The sequence below is a fragment of the Lithobates pipiens genome, unplaced genomic scaffold, assembly GCF_037356315.1.
Source record: "Lithobates pipiens isolate NorthernLeopardFrog02 unplaced genomic scaffold, aLitPip1_a1.2 Scaffold_175, whole genome shotgun sequence".
Taxonomy (NCBI): Eukaryota; Metazoa; Chordata; class Amphibia; order Anura; family Ranidae; genus Lithobates; species Lithobates pipiens.
The window spans coordinates 839,970-847,697 of NW_027507757.1; the positions used below are offsets into that span (position 1 = coordinate 839,970).

A 7,728-nucleotide genomic window follows, 5' to 3' on the forward strand; every position below is an offset into this window, starting at 1 on the left:
CCCATTCAAAACCCGCACTGTCCGGGTGAAGAGGGCTTCCATAGGTGCCGGAATGGCAGACAAAAAGCCCTGAATTGATTAATTATCAGACAGATGAAGTAACTCTTGATGTCTTTACAGGTAAACAAGATGTTCAATGTCAGCAGTGAAATGGAACCAACCGCGGTTTACAGCCCTGTGCTCACGTTCCCCATCTTGGTTTTATCTCTCACTACTCTTGTGGGTCTCCCCGGCAATGCTCTGGTGCTTTGGGTTACTGGAGTGAAGATGGAGCGGACCGTGACCACTGTTTGGTTTGGGAACCTTTCTCTGGCCGATGTCATGTGCTGCTTGTGTCTTCCATTATTTGTAGTGCAGTCCTTCTACTCCTCATGGCTGTATGGACTTGCCCTCTGCAAGATGTTATTTTTCATCCTCATCCTTAACATGTACACCAGTGTCTTCACCCTGGTGGCCATCAGCATTGACCGATGGATTCTGGTTGTCCATCCCGTGTGGGCCCGAAATCACCGAAGAATCAAAATGGCGTGGATGATATGCTTGGCTATTTGGATGTTGTCCTTCATGATGTGTCTGCCTGTCGCCATCAACAATACATATGTCACCTTTCTTAACATCACCGTCTGCTATTCAGAACCTCACATAATAAAGCCCTTCTATCTCACATGTGCAACGTTTGGATTTCTGATCCCTCTTATTATCATTTGTATCTGTTACATTCATCTGGCTTCTAAAGCACAAAATATCCGATTTTCTGAAGTAGGTAGAAAAACCATCAAGATGTCAATAAGTGTTATTGTCGTGTTTTTCATCACCTGGACCCCCTTCCACATCATCGGAGTAACCGTGCTATACACTCACAATGATGTACTGGACATCCTGGCCGTTCTCTCACTGTCTCTGGCCACCTTCAATAGTTGCATCAACCCAATACTCTACGTCTTCATGGGGAGAGATATGAAGCAGAAGCTGAGACAGTCTATTGGCGAGATCATACAAAATATATTTAGAGAGAACTTATTATCTCCACCAGGCAATGAGGACCAGCGCACCCCAGAAGAAGAAGAAGGACTCCCGATATAATGTATGAAATGGATTTGTAGATGTTTTAGCGCATTTTTAGCTTTATTAGTGATCATAATGAACTGCCTTCTCAAAATCTTATCATTGCGTGTTAGGGCGGCCATATTGTATGTCATGAATAAGTCACATGGCATCAGGGCTTAGTGCTTATTGGCCATTTGGGGTGATAGGTGTTATCAGTATATGTGCAGCCCCCCTCCCCCCTCCAAGTTGTCCAATCTGTCCACCGATCACTAAGCCGGGAACAAGTCTGCTTATCTGTAAAGTCAGAAATCTTTATCTCTTTACTTGTTCAGGGCATGGGACACATAGTAGTGAAGGAAGAGGATAAAGATGACAGCCAGGAAACTGGCTTCTGCAGATGTAAAATAACAATGACATATACAGTGTATATATACATTTATACTACCCACCAAAATAATAATAATAATAATAAATAATAATAATAACAATAACAATAAATAGGGAATTAGATTAGATTTTTCCCCCCTATATATTTTTTTTTTTAGGTCTATTGGCCGGGATTGGTCCGCGGCTTTGTTTGGCCCTATTGAACCACACTTGACTGTTTTTTTCTTTCAGCGCTGTTTCATATAGTTAGATGCACTACTAATATAAAAGTAAAGCATCAATACCCTCATTGATTCAACCAAACTTATTTTCAAAAAGGTAACTTTTTAACCCTTTAAGCACTTCGCGCCCGCCCTATAGCTGAAAGACGGCTACAGAGCGGACGCTAACTGCCGGGAGGCCGTCCCTGGACGTCCTCCTGTTTACCTTCCCTTCTGCGTGCCGCTGTGCGCGCGCATCGGGGAAGTTCTGTGCTGGCCGTGTCCCCCGGACACAGCCAGTCACAGATCGCTGTAAACGGCCAATCACAGCGGCTGTTTACAGCGTGATCGGCGTGCCCAATGAGAGATGATCTGATATGTAAACATATCAGATCATCTCTCATCGCTGCTCTCCCTCCTCACACAGACAGCGTGTGAGGAGGGAGAGATGAACCGCTGTGAGATCTCACAGCGGTTAGTGTAAAAAAAAAAAAAAAAAAAAAAAAAAGGAAAATAAAGAGCCCATCTGTCCCCACTGCCACCTGTCCCCACTGCCCCCACTGTTATCTGCCCCCACTGCCACCTGTCATCAGTGCCATCTATCATCAGTGCCACCTGTCAGTGCCATCTGCCCCCACTGCCACCTGTCATCAGTGCCATCTGCCATCAGTGCCACCTGTCCCCAGTGCAATCTGTCCCCAGTGCCACGTATAAGTTCCACCTGTCATCAGTGCCATCTGTCATCAGTGCCATATCAGTGTCACGTGTCATCAGTGCCACATATTAGTGCCATCTGTCATCAGTGCCACATATCAGTGCCATCTGTCATCAGTGCCACCTGTCAGTGTCACGTGCCATCTGTTATCAGTGTCACGTGTCATCAATGCCAGGTATCAGTACCATCTGTCATCAGTGCCACGTATTAATGCCATCTGTCATTAGTGCCACGTGTCAGTGCCACGTATAAGTGCCATCTGTCATCAGTGCCACATATTAGTGCCATCTGTCAGTGTCATGTGTCATCAGTGCCATGTATCAGTGCCACGTATCAGTGCCATCTGTCATCAGTGTCACGTGTCATTGTCCTGTTGCTCCAGGGCTTTCAAAAGAGTAATAGGTAGTCAACAAGTTAGATGTGTAATTTATGCTCCTAGAACACGTGATGGTGCTCCCTGCATGTTGGGCCTCTCTAAGTGGCCAGACTGTGGAAAAGTCCCACACATGTGGTACTGTAATACTCAGGAGGAGTAGCAGAATTTATTTTGGGGCATTATTTGTGGTATACACATGCCACGTGAGAGAAATAACCTATTACATTGACAGTTTTGTGGAAAGAATTTAAATAAAATAAAAAATCTTCATTTTGCAAAGAATTGTGGGAAAAAATGACAACATCAAAAAGCGCACTATGCCTCTTACTAAATACCTTGGAATGTCTACTTTCGAGAAAAGGGGTCATTTGGGGGGTATTTGTACTTTCCTGGCTTGTTCGGGTCACAAGAAATGAGATCGGCCACCAGTACATCAGATGTGATCAATTTTGTGCGATTCGCACCACAGCTTGTGGACTCTCTAACTTTCACAAAGACCAAATAATATCCACTAATTTGGGTTATTTTTACCAAAGATATGTAGCAGTATAAATTGTGGCCAAAATTTATGAAGAAAAATTAATAATTTGAAAATGTTATCACAGAAACTAAGAAAAAAGCGTTTTTTTTCAAAATTTTCGGTCTTTTTTCATTTATAGCGCAAAAAATAAAAAACACAGAGGTGATCAAATACCACCAAAAGAAAGCTCTATTTGTGGGGAAAAGAGGACAAAAATTTCATTTGGGTACAGTGTTACATGACTGAGTAATTGTCAAAACACCGCCTGAAGTTTACTAGAAAAATGTCACCAGGAATGGCCTGCAGTCACGTATAGGCTTGGCTAGACTAGAATGCAGTTGATATATATGTAGGAGACTGTGTATATATATATCTTTATGCACTGCAGATCACTGAATCGCCTGCCTGAAAATGTCATTGAAAACGTACACCAGGAATGGCCTGTAATCAGGTATAGGCTTGGCTAGACTACAATGCAGGGGATAGATATATAGGAGACTTTATATATATCATTATGCACTGCAGATCACTGAATCACCTGCCTGGCCTGCCTGCCTGAAAGTGTCATTGAATACGTACACCAGGAATGTCCTATAGTCAGGTATAGGCTTGGCTAGACTAGAATGCAGTGGATATATATGTAGGAGACAGTATATACAGTATATATATTATGTACGGCAGATCACTAAATCGCGTGCCTGAAAGTGTATTTGAAAACGTACACCAGCAATGGCCTGCAGTCAGATATAGGCTTGGCTAGACTAGAATGCAGTGGATATATATGTGTCATGGTTATGCAATAGAGTTCATCTGCTTACCTGTCTCCATGTGTTCATTTCTAGAGACCAGCCGAGCCTCACCTGACTGCTTTTATAATCCATCCTCTGGCATGGCTCCACCCTAGCTCCTATCAGACAACTCTATATTAACCTGTGCACTGCAAGCCAATCCTGCTGATCAACCTTTGTGTGTTAGCTTCCTGTTACCTGCCGTGTGCTCTTCTATTGTTTTCCGTTACCGACTTTGGCGTGTCTTGACTATCCCTGTTTGCCTGTGATCCTGACCTTTTGGCGTGTACTCGACTATTCTTGTCTGCTTGTGGCCTGACCTTGGCTTTGTCCCTCACCATCTCTATCCTCCTGTTGCCTACTGTGGGTGTGAGCTGGGGGACCCTGGGGGTCGCGACCTGGAGCCAGTTGCAGCCAAGTCCATCCTCACCACCAGAGGCGCTGGTGAACACCTGCTGGCTCTTAGACTCCGCGCCCCAGGGAATCTTACGCTCTAACCCCAGTGGGATCTGTCTCCCATCTGCAGCAGTCAGCCGTAGGGTCCACAACCTTGCGGTGCATGACCTATGCAACCAGTATTACACCCCTTCCCATAAACCATCCAACTTTCTACCCATTCCCTTTACCTTTCCCTTTCTTTCACCCCCCAATAAATAGACCACACTAGAGTTTGGAGTATAAAATGGCCACAGCAGCCTTTATTTTAACCAATCTTCAACCAAAATAAAATAAATAGAATAAATAACTTTTATTAACTTTTATTACTCTAATAAAACAATACTATATTGCAACAGCAATTACAACTCCCAGCCATTTGGTCTTTGACGGTACCTCAGTTCTCCTTTTAACTTTTCGTTTCACCAATACACTGCGGGACCAAATTTTACCATACCAGGCCTCCGCCCGTTTATCAGCCCGGAGACAACCCCCTTTCCCGCAGTGCCACCAAAACCCGTATCCCAGCCTACCCTTCCGCTGGGATACACCAAAAAGGGGGCACATACCACATATGAGTCCCCCCCCACCACTTCCATCACCTCCGTTTCTTTACCCCGTCAAAGACCAAAGGCACCGCCACAGCCCGCAAGGATGACCCCCTTAGCCTTAAGGGCCCCTCCACACCCGCAGGGCACGCTCAATCCCATCCTGCACCCCCAGAGCCCACAGGTCAGTCCCCACTGCCGTAAGATGCACCCCATCCCCCCGAAGGTACATGCACACATTCACCTCCAACTCCGTGTGCCTCACCACTAACCCACCATTCCTCTTTATAAACCTCCCCAGGGCCTTGTTTACTTTAATCCTGGCCTTATTGATCCGGGTTACCGATCTGGCCATACGCCAGGCAGTCCTCGCCACGATGTCGGACCAGACCAGCACCATATCCGGAAAGTCCCTGCGAAGCATCAAAAAATCCCTTTTGACATCCGCAACAAGCACACCCGCCCCCTGCGGCACCGCGGAACCCCCAACCCCCCCCTCCAGGCCAGCCCCAAAAGCCCCCTGGAAAACAGTAGAAGAAGATAAAGGCAAACTCTTACCTGGCTGCCTGGGTCTGCTCCCTCCAGCCGTCACACCGGATGCTCCAGCCGCCTCCTCACGATCGTGGACCTCCGCCTCCGAACCCGACAGTTCACCTTCAGAGCGCACTTCTGCCGCAGGTAGCACAGGCGTGGAAAGCCCTCCGGTCGCCGAGCGGCCCGGGGGCGTGTCCGTGTTGTTAGTTGTCGCTCCGCCGTCGCCATAGGCCCGACCTTCCGCCATCCCGCTGTGCAAGGCACCCGCACCACGTCCCCGAGCGGGCCCCGCAGGCCTTCCTCTGTGTTCAGGTGCGGCTCCACTTCCTGCCCTAACCGGCCTCCCAGCAGCGTCTGGTAGCTCCCGCGCAGGCGTGACGCTGCCCCTCCTGTGACGGGTCTCCTCCTGCGACGGGTCTCCCCCTGCTGCGACAACACTGCTGCGGCCGGGGGAACCGTTCTCCTTCCTCCGTCTGCCCGCGCCGGTGGGGAGGGGGCGTCCCCAGTCCGCAAACCCACACTCCCCGAGCCCTGCCCAAGAAGAGGATTCCGCCCGGACCCCCCCTTGCCCCTGCAGAAGACCGTTTAGCTGGGGGGGCCGGCGGGTCCGCTATTGGGCTCCTAGGCTGGCGCAGGGCTCTGGTAGATGGCCCAAGCGAGAAGCGCTCCGGTGGCCTGAACCGCCGAGCACGTGGCGTGGAATCCCCCCCGCAGCAGGCCCCTCCGCCGCCTCCCGCGTGATGGCAGTGACCTGGGATTGGAGCCAGTCTGTCCCCCTCATGGCGGCCGCCGCACGCAGCCTCTCCAACAGCTCAGCAATGTCCGCCATGCCGCTAAAAAACAGTACCCCACGTCCCCGAGCACCGCAACCAAAACCTTCCGCTCGATAGTCCGACCCTGCCGCACAGCTCACCGCTCCCGCCCGTGTAACCACACCGGCCCAGCTGAACGATCAATCCGGCAGCGCGTCCAGCAACTTCCAGCTGCTGTGACCCACGCTTGCCGTTCTTGACTCCTCCCCTCCCTTAAATACCGTCCCGCCCCTCTTTTCGGCTTCCAGCTCCGCCCCCTCCTTCGCTTCTCTTCTTTCTTATTAACCCTATAGGGGTTTTTTCCTGTGCATCTGTCATGCCAGCCCTGCACCTACGTCCCTTCGTCTCCGTGCTTTCCTCTCCTGATCCCTACGGTGTGCATCTGTCACCTGGGCTCTAGGTGACCTGACAGTTTGATCAGCCATGGACCCGGCTGACGTGCCGCTCCCTGCAGTCGATCCGTTGCAGGGCATAGTGCGGAGACTCGAGACCCAGGAATCTAATCAGACTCAGGTGATGCAATTCCTTCAAGATCTGGCTTCCCGTTTTGAGCAGCTACAGACTTCCTTGGGAACCCTGAACCTGCAGCCTCAAGTACAGTCTGCGACTGCACCTATCGCACCAGTCGCATCCACGCATTCATTATTACTGCCAGCTCCGTCCCGTTTCTCTGGGGACTCCAAGGCCTGCAGGGGCTTCCTGAGCCAATGCACCATTCATTTTGAGCTCCAGCCTCAAAACTTTCTGTCGGATCGGGCAAAGGTGGCCTATATCATTTCCCTCCTCTCTGGTGAAGCTTTAGCCTGGGCTGCTCCCCTGTGGGATAAAAATGATCCGGTGGTTTCCAGCCTGTCCAACTTCTTGAAGCTCTTTTGTAATATCTTTGAGGAGCCAGCTCGGGTTTCTTCTGCGGCTAGTGCCCTTTTACGCCTTCGTCAATAATCTTGTTCTGTGGGACGATATGCACTTCAGTTCCGTATCCTTACAGCGGAATTGAGCTGGAACAATGAGGCCCTGGTTGCAACCTTTTTACATGGCCTCTCTGACCGAGTAAAGGACGAATTAGCAGGAAGAGCTATCCCCGCCGGTCTGGACGATGTAATTTCCTTATGCAATCAGATTGACATTCGTTTTCAGGAGAGATCCTTAGAAAAAAGATGCCAGCACCCCCTAGGCTCTAGTCAGTCTGAACTTTTTTCCCGTCGCCCTGTGGAGCATCCTCTGTCTGCTGAGGAACCCATGCAGCTGGGCCGGGTGAGACTAACCCCCGAGGAACGTGCTAGACGCAGAACTCTGGGCTTGTGTCTTTATTGTGGTGGCAAGGGTCATTTTCGTGACTGCTGCTAGCTTCGTCTGGGAAACGCTT

At 49.5% G+C, this 7,728-nt stretch overlaps 1 pseudogene; it reads left to right on the forward strand.

The window, feature by feature from the left end:
- Positions 1 to 1,950, forward strand: part of LOC143986656 (C3a anaphylatoxin chemotactic receptor pseudogene) — a 146,192-nt pseudogene extending 144,242 nt beyond the window's left edge.
- The last annotated feature ends 5,778 nt before the right edge of the window (positions 1,951 to 7,728 follow it).